This window comes from Palaemon carinicauda, chromosome 7 (assembly GCF_036898095.1).
Source record: "Palaemon carinicauda isolate YSFRI2023 chromosome 7, ASM3689809v2, whole genome shotgun sequence".
Classification (NCBI taxonomy): domain Eukaryota; kingdom Metazoa; phylum Arthropoda; class Malacostraca; order Decapoda; family Palaemonidae; genus Palaemon; species Palaemon carinicauda.
In genome coordinates this window covers 136,871,723-136,888,132 of record NC_090731.1, presented here as the reverse complement: position 1 = coordinate 136,888,132, position 16,410 = coordinate 136,871,723, and positions in this window count along the sequence as shown.

The following is a 16,410-nucleotide window of genomic DNA, read 5'->3' as shown; positions in this document are numbered from 1 at the left end:
AGTGCATTATACGACTGATTTCGCAATTACTACCTTTTGATAAGGGTAGAATTGCGTGCTTCAGGTAGAAATCAGTAAAAGTTTCGATTTCAGTGAAATAAGTGCAAAACAGAAAATCGAAGTGATAAAGTGATATTGCGCAAAGTGTTACAGTGTTGCGTCCGAGGGTTCGTCTGTTCGTGCCTGTCGTTCACCTAGTCCGGGACCTCTTGCAAGCTCCCAAACATGGGAGAAGTAATGTCGAACGACTTATGGGTTCGAGAGGCCTTGATCAACGAACAGACGTTTCCCTCTATGGTATCGGGTGTATCTTACCAAGATCTCCCCTACCATAAGACGAGAGAGACGTTTTTTCTCCTCGTCATCCGAAGGCTTTTCGCATAAGAAACCTGTCACAAGGTTTCTAAGCCCTTAAGCGAAAGTCAGTCCTTTCAGGACAGGTCCAGCGTCCTGGTTACAGCCATTAGGACAGCTCTGACCCTATGCAGTCATCGGATAACTGCTCGCCGCCTAACAAAAGCGTAACACAGACTCCGAGAGTCTTTTTTGTTGGCAAAGTGTTGCGGTCACAGACGTTACCCTCGTCTCTTACCACAACCATTTCCGTTGATCCTTAATGGGTTGTATGGCAAGACATGCAGAATATGCTTGCCTCCCTTATGGAAGACTATTCTGCCGATTAGTCCGTTGAGTCTAGCCGTTTATCTCATCGATATCCTGGCTTTCAGCCAACCTAACGTTCCTTTGTGCTTCCTGTTGACGTTGGCGTAGCTAAGTCACGTCTGTCAGGTTGTTTAGAACCACACTCGATGCGGTCTTGTGTGGATTTTCAGCCGCATTTGGATGTTAGGCCACTTGCTGATGCTCCTGTTGACGTTCAAGACGTTCGCTAACAATCGGAGTTGACTTGTTTTGACGCTGTGCGTCAACCTCCGCATTCTAGAGTTGTTTTGACTGCTCAGTCTAGGCAGTCAAAGCAGTCTCGAGTGGACGCTGTGCGTCCTCACGCACCTGTTGTGGTTGACAGTTCAGTTGTTGACAGTTCACAGACTGTCAAGCAGTTACATGACGTTGCGTTCTGGTCCGCTACTAATGCACCAGTGAGTGTGGACTCTGCTTGTAAAGCATTGCCACCATGGTAGGTCTCTCCCTTGCTTGAGACTCAGCTTTTATCGGACAAGGTTCCTGTAGATGAGGAAGTTGCTGTTCCCCCTCCTACTGATATTCCCTTGAGGACTCTGTCAGATGGAGAGGAGCCTAAAGCTGCTTAGCCCTCTATGGACTTTAATTAAATCATGATGATTTTTTTTAAGGATCTTTGTCCGGATCTTTTTGTAACTGCTGCTCCTCGTTCGCTTAAACGTCAGAGCTTACACTAGGCCTAGCTACTTCGAAGCCGTTGTTTTTAAGCTAGTGCTCTCTCGCTCTCCTAGAGAGCTTTACGTTGGCTAGGCGACTGGTTTATCACCAGGAGGAGTTTGGGGGATACAGCCTTTGCTTTCCCTTCTTTTAAACTGGCTTATAGAGCGAGAGTCTGATATGACACGAGAGAAGTTCTCGGCTTGGGAGTTCATGCCTCTGCCCAGATAGACTTCTCAAATCTCGTAGACTCTCCCTGGCGCCTGGCCAGGAGACGCTCCAAGTTTTTTACAGGTCAACTTCACAGCTGTTTTCGAGCCTTTGAAGTTTTGCTGTACAATTATGTCATGCATAAACAAGGCTTTCAGGGATGGAAAGCGGTACCGCCTCAGTCGCTAACCCCGTCTGTTGCCGCACCTGCTCCCGTAGACCCTAAATGGGCTTTGCTGCAAGACATGCAGTCCAAGCTTGCGTCCTTGATAGAGGACTTTAATGCGGAGAAGGTTGCTGCCGAACCTTCTGGCCAACAACCTTCCAACCGGTCGGTTGTGCGCCCTGTTGACGCTGAGGTAACCTTCTCGCGTCTGCCAGTTGAGGTGGTTCCTCCACCGATGCGACCCAGTGTGGGTTGCCAGCCGCACGTTGACGTTAAGCGACGCTCGGAGGTGGTTGTTGATGTTCAGGACGTTCAACAACCAGCAGAGGTGACTTGTTTTGACGCAGTGCGTCAACCTCAGCAACCCGGTATGGTGTTGACTGCACAACCCAGACGGTCTAGACAGTCTCGGGTGGACGCTGTGCTTCCTCGCGCACCCATGGTTGTTGACAGTTCACAGACTGTGCAGCAGTTCCATGATGTTGCGTCCGGCTCCGTCACGCATGCACCAGTGCGACCGGACTCAGCGAGCCAGACGTTGCCCACTCCGTTGCCGTTTCCTCATCAGTTTTCGGATGAGGAACCCTCTGATGAGGACGTTGCTGAACAACAAGACGATCAGCCCCCAGAATAGATCAAGCCCTGCTATCCATCCAGAAGATGCTGAAGAAGGAACGCTGCTCAGTCAGGCTGTGGATGATTCTGGTAGGGACGCTGTCATCCGTGGAACAATTTGTGTCACTAGGAAGACTACACCTCCGTCCTCTTCAATACCATCTAGCTTTTCACTGGAAAAAGGACAAGACGCTAGAAGCGGTCTCGATCCCGGTTTCCGAAAAGATAAAGTCTTGTCTGACTTGGTGGAAGGACAATATCAACCTAAGAGAGGGTCTTCCCCTGGCTGTTCAGACTCCCAACCACGTTCTCTTCTCGGACGCATCGGACGTGGGCTGGGGCGCGACACTAGACGGTCGGGAATGCTCAGGACTGTGGAACTCGAGTCAGAGGAGCATGCATATCAACTGCAAGGAGCTGTTGGCAGTACATCTGGCCTTGAAAAGCTTCAAGTCTCTCCTTCGAGGCAAAGTGGTGGAAGTTAACTCGGACAACACCACGGCCTTGGCGTACATCTCCAAACAAGGAGGTACCCACTCACTGACGTTGTACGAGATCGCAAGGGACCTGCTCATCTGGTCAAAAGGTCAAGACATCTCCCTAGTAACGAGGTTCATCCAAGGCGACTTGAACGTCATAGCAGATTGTCTCAGTCGGAAAGGGCAAGTAATTCCAACCGAATGGACCCTCCACAAGGATGTGTGCAAGAGACTTTGGGCTACTTGGGGTAAACCATCCATAGATCTCTTTGCAACCTCGCTGACCAAGAGGCTTCCAATCTATTGCTCTCCAGTCCCGGACCCAGCAGCAATACATATAGATGCTTTCCTCCTAGATTGGTCACATCTGGATCTCTACGCATTCCCACCGTTCAAGATTGTCAACAAGGTACTGCAGAAGTTCGCCTCTCACGAAGGGACAAGGTTGACGTTAGTTGCTTCCCTCTGGCCCGCGAGAGAATGGTTCACCGAGATACTTCGATGGTTAGTAGACGTTCCCAGAAGTCTTCCTCTAAGGGTAGACCTTCTACGTCAGCCACACGTAAAGAAGGTACTCCAAAGCCTCCACGCTCTTCGTCTGACTGCCTTCAGACTATCGAAAGACTCTCGAGAGCTAGAGGCTTTTCGAAGGAAGCAGCCAGTGCGATTGCTAGAGCAAGGAGAGCGTCTTCCATTAGAGTCTACCAATCGAAGTGGGAAGTCTTCCGAGACTGGTGCAAGTCAGTTTCTGTATCCTCGACCAGTACCTCTGTAGCTCAAATAGCTGATTTTCTCTTATACCTGAGAAAAGGACGATCCCTTTCAGCTCCCACTATCAAGGGCTACAGAAGCATGTTGGCATCGGTCTTCCGGCATAGAGGCTTAGATCTTTCCAAACATAAAGATCTGCAAGACCTCCTTAAGTCTTTTGAGACCACCAAGGAGCGTCGTTTGGCTACCCCTGGATGGAATTTAGACGTGGTACTAAGATTCCTCATGTCAGACAGGTTGGAGCCGTTACAATCAGCCTCCCTGAAAGATCTCACTCTTAAGACTCTTTTCCTGGTATGCTTAGCCTCGGCTAAAAGAGTCAGTGAGATTCATGCCTTCAGCAAGAATATCGGATTTTCGTCGGAAAAAGCCACTTGTTCGCTGCAACTTGGTTTTCTAGCCAAAAATGAGCTGCCTTCTCGGCCTTGGCCTAAATCTTTCGATATTCCCAGCTTATCGGAGATCGTAGGCAATGAACTAGAAAGAGTCTTATGCCCTGTTAGAGCTCTTAAGTTCTATTTAAAGCGTACTAAACCTTTACGAGGCCAATCTGAAGCTTTATGGTGTTCAGTTAAGAAACCATCCTTGCCTATGTCAAAGAATGCTTGGTCAGACTTTATCAGATTGTTAATACGAGAAGCTCATTCACATCTGAGTGAGGAAGACCGAACTTTGGTTAAGGTGAAGACGCACGAAGTTAGAGCTGTAACAACTTCCGTGGCCTTTAAGCAAAATATATCTCTGCAAAGTATAATGGACGCAACCTATTGGAGAAGCAAGTCAGTGTTCGCGTCATTTTACTTGAAAGATGTCCAGTCTCTTTACGAGAACTGCTACACACTGGGACCATTCGTAGCAGCGAGTGCAGTAGTGGGTGAGGGCTCAACCACTACAATTCCCTAATTCCTTATCCTTTTAATCTGTCTCTTGAAATGTTGTTTTTTATGGGTTGTCCGGAAGGCTAAGAGGCCTTTCGCATCCTGGTTGATTTGGCGGGTGGTCAAAGTCATTTCTTGAGAGCGCCTAGATTAGGGGTTTGATGAGGTCCTGTTGTATGGGTTGCAACCCTTGATACTTCAGCTCCTAGGGGTCGATCAGCATCCTAAGAGGATCGCGAGGCTCCGTAAGGAAGACGTACTTAAAAGGCAGAGTAATTGTTCAAGTCGACTTCCTTACCAGGTACCTATTTATTTTGTTTTTGTTATTTTGATAACTTCTAAAATGAAATAAAAAACTCTTAGCTCATAAAATGTAAACATATATTACTGGTCTCTACCCACCATCCTGGGTGTGAATCAGCTATATATTCACCGGCTAAGTTAAATATTTAAAAATGATATTTTAATTATAAAATAAATTTTTGAATATACTTACCCGGTGAATATATAAATTAAATGACCCTCCCTTCCTCCCCAATAGAGACGCAGTGGGACGAGGAGAAAATTGAGTCTTTGTTTACATAAGAGCTGGGTATCTGGTCGACAGATGGCGCTGTTGGGCACACCCGCAACCTGTGTAGCGATCGCTGGCGAGTTTTTTCCGTAGAGTTTGTCTGTCGAGCAACAGAGTTGCAGCTATATATTCACCGGGTAAGTATATTAAAAAATTTATTTTATAATTAAAATATTTTTCATATTTTTGATAATTTTTTGAGAAAATTCAGGCATTTTCCAAGAGAATGAGACCAACCTGACCTCTCTATGACAAAAATTAAGGCTGTTAGAGCAATTTAAAAAATATATACAGTGAACCCTCGTTTATCGCGGTAGATAGGTTCCAGTCGCGGCCGCGATAGGTGAAAATCCGCGAAGTAGTGACACCATATTTACCTATTTATTCAACATGTATATTCAGACTTTTAAAACCTTCCCTTGTACGTAGTTCTGTTAACAAACTACCCTTTAATGTACAGAACGCTTAATGCATGTACTACAGTACCCTAAACTAAAACAGGCACAAATATTAAAGGTGATTTTATATCATGCATTTCCTAAACACGCTAAAAAGCACGATAAAAAATGGCAACCAATGTTTTGTTTACATTTATCTCTGATCATAATGAAGAAACAAACTGGAGGTAGAGCTTTGCTTATTACCCAGACATATTTCCCATACTTTTCCCTTAGAACTACATCACATCTTCCTACTTTAGATATATATATATATATATATATATATATATATATATATATATATATATATATATATATGTATATATATATATATATATATATATATATATATATATATATATATATATATATATGTGTGTGTGTGTGTGTATATATATATATATATATTTATATGTATACACATATACATACCTACATATATACATAAATACATGCATACATATATATATATATATATATATATATATATATATATATATATATATATATATATATATATACTGTATATATATGGGTTATGGAAAAAATCCGCGAAGTGGTGAATCCGCGATGGTCGAACCGCGAAGTAGCGAGGGTTCACTGTACTGCTAAATGTGCTGGGAAAAAAATAACCCCTGGGGGGTTAAGGGTTGGAAATTTCCAAATAGCCTGGGGGTTAAAGGGTTAAAGGCTTGAATATACTGTAAGTCTGTGTTTAGCTCTTGACATTTATCCTTTGTTTACTTCAGAGTAAAAATTGTGTCAATTGCTTTTCTTTTCTTGCTTAACCCTCACTGGTCCACTGGTAACAGATTTATAGTGAATATGTTCAGTTAAGCTTGAGAACCTAACTGGTATCGATACAGAATTGAAACAAATCCAGCCTTCGGTGGATAAATGGTCATCTTGTAATTCTACAAGTAGGAGGGATGACATTATTTTAACTAGACTGCGTATTGGTCATACACATGTAACCCACAATTATTTAAGGAAGACTGGGGAAGGGAGACAGGCCCCTCTTTGTAATACCTGTCAAGTGATAATAGATATTAAACATATTTTATTCTTTTGTTCTCTTTTTAATCTTCGGAGGAGGACACATTTACTCCAGGACAAACCTTTAGGAGATATACTGAGGGAAAACTGCAATACCCCGAGCTTGAAGAAATTTATGTAGAGTATTGTTTATATCACATGCTTCGATTAATTTTAACAATTTATTTTTCTAATACTTTTAATTCCTCTTATTTCACATTTAGATGTTATTGTATGAAAGTTGTGTGATTGGCTATAAATTTATAGGTTAAAGTGATAACCAAATCTTGAGAGTGTACGGTACGATTGATTCGTTTTACGTTATATAGCGCTGAATGGCCTTCGATACCCCAGTGCTTGGCTTGAGGCCAAAATTTTATATTCAATTCAATTCAACATTTGGCATTTTCTCTTACCTCAGTAGGACACACAGCTTGTGTAGTTACTTTTTTAGAGTGTAGTTCCTGTGCTTGAAAAATGTTGCCAGGAATATAATTAGAATTGTAACTTTTGCCTTTAAGGCTTTTTGTTGTGCTGAGAACTTTGTGCAATTTTATAAATGTGTCAAGATCCTGGGTGATTGGTTAGTCAAGCAAAGGATCAATTATTGTCTCATCAATGGCATTACAATGATTCAGTGTAAGATGGAAATGCTCACCTTATAGTTTAGAATCTCAGTCCATTCTTTAAGGAATGTTGTGCCATCAAGTGTTCTGACCAAATAGGTCATAGATGGATTTGATGTCCTTAAAAAAGCTTGCATATTTGTTTTGGTTAGCTTTGGCCTGAATTTCTTAGGCCTTCAACCCAATACAGTTCTCTAGGGTGAATATTTTATATTGACTTTCCAACTTCAGGTCTCTCAATCTTTAGACCAGTGCAGTTCTGAATGGAGATTTGCAAGATTTGTGTCATATTTTATTTTTATTCAAGTAATTGGTGGATGTTTTCAGAGTTCTCATGGAGCTAGTTTGTACTAAGCTGGTTAGTGAAGCCAGCCGTTACTTGAGCAGCATTTTGTATCGGATTCCAGATTTTATTCCCTTAGTTTGTGAACCATTCTCAGGAATGTAGGCAGTAAATAGAGATACTTGAGAATTTGAATGAGAAAAGATATCCTTTTCTTTTAATTTTTATAATATTCTTAGGCATTTAAAGTATTTAATATTTTTTTTACTGACAAGTATAAATTTCCTGAACATACTAATTTCCACTCCTATGGATCTGCTGACCTATAACAGCACCATTAAATGGCTATTGCATCTTCTTCAGGTGTCATTTCAGTGACAGGGTGTGTGAAGGAAATGCTACTGCTTTGTGCAAAGGATTAAACTTTGAAGTACATGTGATCGAAAGTACTTTTAAGCTTATGTTGTCTTTAGGGAAAGAATATGAATTTAGATGTAAGGTCAAGATCATATATATGCATAATATCTTTGTTGAAGATTGAAGATTTTTTTCTAAAACTAGTCAGTGCATCTGACTTTTACTATAAAAAATGCTGTTGTCTTTAACCCAGAACATTTATTTATACAAAGATCCTCTAAATATCCAAAACAATATGGGTAGGATTCCATGACATGGACATCAAATGCAAGGGTAAAAACATTTCAGTCAAGGCAGGTAATGGTTGCTGGGTAGCTTTACCGACTACCTTCAACCTTTTTGCAAAGGTTGAAGTATAGCAGTTAATCATAATTACTGTTCTGTTGCTTATTGGGTCATGTTCCTGTCAATTGAGCATGTCTTGGTGCACTACTTCTGCTTAAGTAAGATTGGGCTTCATTTTAAATCTATTCATTAGAATTTGGTTGTAGAAATTTTTAATTGAGCCTCATGATTTTTATAAAGCTTTTTTTTTTTTTTTTAGGAAATTTTGAAAAATTTGTACAGTTGGATATGTTATGAAGTTTTTATTTGTAACTAACTTTTAAATATACAATACAAATCTTTGAATAAGTTATATTTATAAATATAGGGTTGTGCTTGAATGATATGTAGTTTTCAGGCTTAAGCGAGTTGTCTTTATCTTATAAAATTCTATTTTGGTTTTTAATTTTTCAAGATATCGCTGAATGGCCCTCTGCAGCGTCAGCACTAGCTCTTGAGGTCCAAATTCAAAGTTTAATGATTAATCTTCTCTTCCCAAAATATGTATAGATATATAATTATTGGATATCTGTATAGGCAGTGCTTAGAATATTATGAATATGGCCACTAAATTAAAGTGACAGCAAACAGAGTTATGTGCATAAAGAAGAGTGTTCTAGTCAGCCTGTCCTGTTGATGAGTACAGTATAATTATTATATGAAAATGAAATTGCTCTACAGACTAACCTAGCAGCTTATATAAAAAAGGCAATGCTTAATGAAGATGACTGGGGATAATAACATTTCTGAAAGGGAACAAGCTTATTTTATAAAGAAAAAAAAACTGTGCTCCACAGACCAATTTGCAGATTATATGAAAGCCTACATTCAACCGGTCTAAAGGATGTTCTCTCCAAACTTAATTCTCTGCTTCTTACAAATCTGTCTCAAGCATATTTCTCTTCCAGTAAATAAATCATCTCACCAATGTCCCAGACATCATCATCATCATCATTATTATTATGAAAATTAGTTGTAGCAAGAGTGGGGAGATGTAAAAGGGAGCTAGTGAGGGTTGCAGAGTTAATAAAACCTGAGGGAAAAAGTGAATATCAAGAAAGGTTGAAAATGGCATATGACAGAGTGAAAGTGAGAGAGACTGGTAATTTAGAGGAGTGGAAGTTAGTAAAAGAAAACTTTTGTTGGGATTGCAAGTGATGTGTGTGGAAAAAAGATTGTTGGAGGCAGCATGAGGAAGGGTACTGTATATACATACATATATATATATATATATATATATATATATATATATATATATATATATATATATATATGTATATATATATATATATACACACATATATATATGTATATGTATATATATATGTATATATATATATATATATATATATATATACATATATATATGTGTATATATATACATATATATATGTGTACATATATACATATATATATGTATATATATATGTATATATATATATATATGTATATATAGATAGATATGTGTATATATATATATATATGTGTATATATATACATATATATATGTGTACATATATACATGTATATATATATATATATATATATATATATATATATATATATATATATATATATATATATCTATTATAATAAATAAATAATAGATATATATATATGTATATATGTACACATATATATATATATATGTATATATATATATATATATATATATATATGTGTGTGTGTGTATATACACATATATCTATCTATCTATCTATCTATATATATATATATATATATATATATATATATATATATATATATATATATATATATATATATATATATATATATATAACATATATACATATATATATGTATATATATATATATATATATATATATATATATATATATACATATATATATACATGTATATATATATACAGTATATGTATATATATATATATATATATATATATATATATATATATATATATATATATATGTATATATGTATATATGTTTATATACATACACATATATATATATATATATATATATATATATATATATATATATATATATGTATGTATGTATATATACACATACATGTATATATATATATATATATATATATATATATATATATATATATATATGTATAGATATATATATATATATACAGTATATATATATATATATATATATATATATATATATATATATATATATATAGTATATATATATGTATATATATATATATATATATATATATATATATATATATATATATATATGTGTGTATATATGTATATATATATATATATATATATATATATATATATATATATATATATATATATATATATATATATATATATATATATATATATATATATATATATAGTGTGAGAATAGTGCCACTACGGACTGTTCTTATACTAAGGTGAAGTCACATAGACTAAAACACGTGTGCCACATGTTCCTAACATGAAGTGTATTTAAGACATTCTAGAAAGACTTTATAATTCCTATGGGATTAACGTGTGTGATGGCAAGTTTTTCCTTTTCAGATACCACATTTATTTCTATTTAATGTCCCAAGTCTATGTAACTAATTTGCATTCCATTAAAATTATTACATTTATGTATGTTAATTCTTATTTGCCCAAATACAAGAAATAAATTTACTTGTGCGTCTTATTTCGCCCTCCTATTGTAATAAAATACTGTTTGAGAGTTTTTATTTCCCTCTATAACATGTAATTATGTATGAACAATGAATATATTATTGTTCCTTATTGATACAAACTCATCTAGACTAAGGTAATTTGTTCCAACACATTGTACGGCAGGAAGCCGTAACATAGCCCATGTTTATCTGAAGTGTCTTATAACGGTGTCACAAGGTCTCTGTGGTCACTAGACCAAAGGAATATTGTCTAGAAGTCGAAGGCACTACAAAAGGGAAAAATCCACGATACATTAATTCTCTGGTACACTTCCATCAGGACGACATGGCAAGAGCCCAAAAAATGGATGTCGAGCGAAGCGAAAAATCTATTTTTGGGTGAGATAGCCATGTCGTCCTGATGGACTCGCCCTTTTTTCTATTTCAAGCCTTGACAGGTCCCTCCCTATCTTATTGTATCATGGAGGTTGGCCTAGACGCCGGCAGGAATGGACATGGCGCGCGGTCGTGACGTCAGCCAAGATGGCGGCCAAACATGGCGTCGTTCATGATGTCATCGAGTACCGTAACAGTAACGGAGGAGGAGAACCTTGTATCGGCTACTCCCATAACTTGCCACCAACTTCCCCCTCGAAGCGTAAACGCTATGTGGGCTGCAGATAGGTATGTGGCGTGTCAAGCATACGTCCCGTTATTATACGATATCCCAAAGGGAAACCTTATGGGTACTTGCGCCAGAAGTTGGAATTCTGTGAAACCTTTAGTTTTAAATATTTAACTTAGCCGGTGAATATATAGCTGCAACTCTGTTGCTCGACAGACAAAAAACTGTACAAAAAAACTCGCCAGCGATCGCTATACAGGTTGCGGGTGTGCCCATCAGCGCCAACTGTCGGCCAGATACCAAACTCCATGTAAACAAAGACTCAATTTTCTCTCTGTCGACGTGTCGACAAGACGTACTTTACTCGCTGTTGAAACCTGGAGTTTTTCCCATCATCTTTGGTGAAGTACTATATTCTGGTTTGAGCTTTCGCAGTGCAGGTGTTTTATCTTCATCTTAAATCTTGAACTCGTTTTGGATAGATTTAATTTTTGGTGACAAAGAGAGTATGGACTTACTTTGACTTTTAAATGGCCGACCCTTCCCTTAGACGGAAGTGTGTTTAGGCTTTTAGTAATTATCTTATCACGTTATAATTTAATTATAGATTTTCCTCTTCGATTAACTTTCCATTTATAATAAACATAAAAAATAAATTTTTAATGTTTTGTTTATATGCGACCTTTCCTGAGAGTAGGCGGTCCTAACTTGGAAACCGAAGTTAATCAACGTTGAGCCCTTTAAATCGTAAATAGCTTTTAAAGAGCTAAGGATTTAAAACTTTTTAAATGAAATATTTTATGAAAGATTTTCTTTGAATAGTCTTCGTTCTGTTTTCAAAGATGAACTAACGTTTAGTTTATTTATGCTACGCAGTTTGCGCTCTATCGTTACGATAGAGAGAGAGTGTATCACGGTTTCACTTTGCAGGAAGAGTAAATCGATTCTGACGTTTTGTTCATTCTTCTTTCAAAGCTTAAATGTTTTAAATTCTATTTTAAAGGAACTTTTTAATTGAAAAACCTTTCAGTTTTTTTTTTCCTTTGGTCAAATAACATGTTTTTTTGACGAAACGTAATTGGGCTCTTCTCTTAGGTGCGAAATCAAGAGAAAAAGAGATAGAGAGATAGAGACGGAGAGAGAGAGAGGAGAGAAAACGTTCCGTTCAAGCGGGTAACGTTGTTCTCGAGTTACTCTCGTCCCTAGTCTCTGTACGGGGAGAAAGGATAAAACGTTTTTAGTTTTATTCTCGTCCCCAGGCAATGTACGGTGAGAGATTGAAAATGTAGTTTTGAATGAACTAGTGTTTATTCTCTTCCCCAACCACTGAATTTTTTTATCTTAAAAGATGTTTACTGTTTTTTTGCTGGTATTAATGTGCTTGCATTATACGACTGATTTCGCATTTACTACCTTTTGATGAGGGTAGAATTGCGTGCTTCAGGTAGAAATCAGTAAAGTTTCGATTTCAGTGAAATAAGTGCAAAACAGAAAATCGTAGTGATAAAGTGATATTGCGCAAAGTGTTACAGTGTTGCGTCCGAGGGTTCGTCTGTTCGTGCCTGTCGTTCACCTAGTCCGGGACCTCTTGCAAGCTCCCAAGCCCAGGGGAGTAGTAATGTCGTACGACATGGGTTCGAGAGGCCTTGATCAGCGAACAGACGTTTCCCTCTATGGTATCGGGTGTATCTTACCAAGATCTCCCCTACCATAAGGCGAGAGAGACGTTTTTCTCCTCGTCATCCGAAGGCTTTTCGCATAAGAAACCTGTAACAAGGTTTCGAGACCCTTAAGCGAAAGTCAGTCCTTTCAGGACAGGTCCAGCGTCCTGGTTGCAGCCATTAGGACAGCTCTGACCCTATGCAGTCATCGGAAAACTGCTCTCCGCCTAACAAAAGCGTAACACAGACTCCGAGAGTCTTTTTTTTTGGCAAAGTGTTGCGGTCACAGACGTTACCCTCGTCTCTTACCGCAACCATTTCCGTTGATCCTTAATGGGTTGTACGGCAAGACATGCAGATTATGCTTGCCTCCCTTATGGAAGACTATTCTGCCGATTAGTCCGTTGAGTCTAGCCGTTTATCTCATCGATAGCCTGGCTTTCAGCCAACCTAACATTCCTTTGTGCATCCTGTTGACGTTGGCGTAGCTAAGTCACGTCAGTCAGGTTGTTTAGAACCACACTCGATGCGGTCTCGTGTGGATTTTCAGCCACATTTGGACGTTAGACCACTTGCTGAGGCTCCTGTTTCCGTTCAGGACGTTCGCTAACAATCGGACTTGACTTGTTTTGACGCTGTGCGTCAACCTCCGCATTCTAGAGTTGTTTTGACTGCTCAGTCTAGGCAGTCAAAGCAGTCTCGAGTGGATGCTGTGCGTCCTCACGCACCTGTTGTTGTTGACAGTTCAGTTGTTGACAGTTCACAGACTGTCAAGCAGTTACATGACGTTGCGTCCTGGTCCGCTACTAATGCACCAGTGCGTGTGGACTCTGCTTATAAAGCATTGCCACCACGGTAGGTCTCTCCCTTGCTTGAGACTCAGCTTTTATCGGACAAGGTTCCTTTAGATGAGGAAGTTGCTGTTCCCCCTCCTACTGATATTCCCTTGAGGACTCTGTCAGACGGAGAGGAGCCTAAAGCTGCTTAGCCCTCTATGGACTTTAATTAAATCATGCTGATTTTTAAGGATCTTTGTCCGGATCATTTTGTAACTGCTGCTCCTCGTTCGCCTAAACGTCAGAGCTTACACTAGGCCTAGCTACTTCGAAGCCGTTGTTTATAAGCTAGTGCTCTCTCGCTCTCCTAGAGAGCTTTACGTCTGCTAGGCGACTGGTTTATCACCAGGAGGAGTTTGGGGGATACAGCCTTTGCTTTCCCTTCTTTTAAACTGGCTTATAGAGCGAGAGTCTGATATGACACGAGAGAAGTTCTCAGCTTGGGAGTTCCTGCCTCTGCCCAGATAGACTTCTCAAATCTCGTAGACTCTCCCTGGCGCCTAGCCAGGAGACGCTCCAAGTTTTTTTTTACAGGTCAACTTCACAGCTGTTTTCGAGCCTTTGAAGTTTTGCTGTACTATTATGTCATGCATAAACAAGGCTTTCAGGGATGGAAAGCGGTACCGCCTCAGTCGCTAACCCCGTCTGTTGCCGCACCTGCTCCCGTAGACCCTAAATGGGCTTTGCTGCAAGACATGCAGTCCAAGCTTGCATCCTTGATAGAGGACTTTAATGCGGAGAAGGTTGCTGCCGAACCTTCTGGCCAACAACCTTCCAACCGGTCGGTTTTGCGTCCTGTTGACGCTGAGGTAACCTTCTCGCGTCTACCAGTTGAGGTGGTTCCTCCACCGATGCGACCCAGTGTGGGTTGCCAGCCGCACGTTGACGTTAAGCGACGCTCGGAGGTGGTTGTTGACGTTCAGGACGTTCAACAACCATCAGAGGTGACTTGTTTTGACGCGGTGCGTCAACCTCAGCAACCCGGTATGGTGTTGACTGCACAACCCAGACGGTCTAGACAGTCTCGGGTGGACGCTGTGCTTCCTCGCGCACCCATGGTTGTTGACAGTTCACAGTCTGTGCAGCAATTCCATGACGTTGCGTCCGGCTCCGTCACGCATGCACCAGTGCGACCGGACTCAGCGAGCCAGACGTTGCCCACTCCGTTGCCGTTTCCTCATCAGTTTTCGGATGAGGAACTATCTGATGAGGACGTTGCTGAACAACAAGACGATCAGCCCCCAGAATAGATCAAGCCCTGCTATCCATCCAGAAGATGCTGAAGAAGGAACGCTGCTCAGTCAGGCTGTGGATGAGTCTGGTGGGGACGCTGTCATCCCTGGAACAGTTTGTATCACTAGGAAGACTACACCTCCGTCCTCTTCAATACCATCTGGCTTTTCACTGGAAAAAGGACAAGACGCTAGAAGCGGTCTCGATCCCGATTTCCGGAAAGATAAAGTCTTGTCTGACTTGGTGGAAGGACAATATCAACCTAAGAGAGGGTCTTCCCCTGGCTGTTCAGACTCCCCACCACGTTCTCTTCTCGGACGCATCGGACTTGGGCTGGGGCGCTACACTGGACGGTCGGGAATGCTCAGGTCTGTGGAACTCGAGTCAGAGGAGCATGCATATCAACTGCAAGGAGCTGTTGGCAGTTCATCTGGCCTTGAAAAGCTTCGAGTATCTCCTTCGAGGCAAAGTGGTGGAAGTAAACTCAGACAACACCACGGCCTTGGCGTACATCTCCAAACAAGGAGGTACCCACTCACTGACGTTGTACGAGATCGCAAGGGACCTGCTCATCTGGTCAAAAGGTCAAGACATCTCCCTAGTAACGAGGTTCATCCAAGGCGACTTGAACGTCATAGCAGATTGTCTCAGTCGGAAAGGGCAAGTAATTCCAACCGAATGGACCCTCCACAAGGATGTGTGCAAGAGACTTTGGGCCACTTGGGGTAAACCATCCATAGATCTCTTTGCAACCTCGCTGACCAAGAGGCTTCCAATCTATTGCTCTCCAGTCCCGGACCCAGCAGCAATATATATAGATGCTTTCCTCCTAGATTGGTCACATCTGGATCTCTACGCATTCCCACAGTTCAAGATTGTCAACAAGGTACTGCAGAAGTTCGCCTCTCACGAAGGGACAAGGTTGACGTTAGTTGCTCCCCTCTGACCCGCGAGAGAATGGTTCACCGAGATACTTCGATGGTTAGTAGACGTTCCCAGAAGTCTTCCTCTAAGGGTAGACCTTCTACGTCAGCCACACGTAAAGAAGGTACTCCAAAGCCTCCACGCTCTTCGTCTGACTGCCTTCAGACTATCGAAAGACTCTCGAGAGCTAGAGGCTTTTCGAAGGAGGCAGCCAGTGCGATTGCTAGAGCAAGGAGAGCGTCTTCCATTAGAGTCTACCAATCGAAGTGGGAAGTCTTCCGAGACTGGTGCAAGTCAGTTTCTGTATCCTCGTCCAGTACCTCTGTAGCTCAAATAG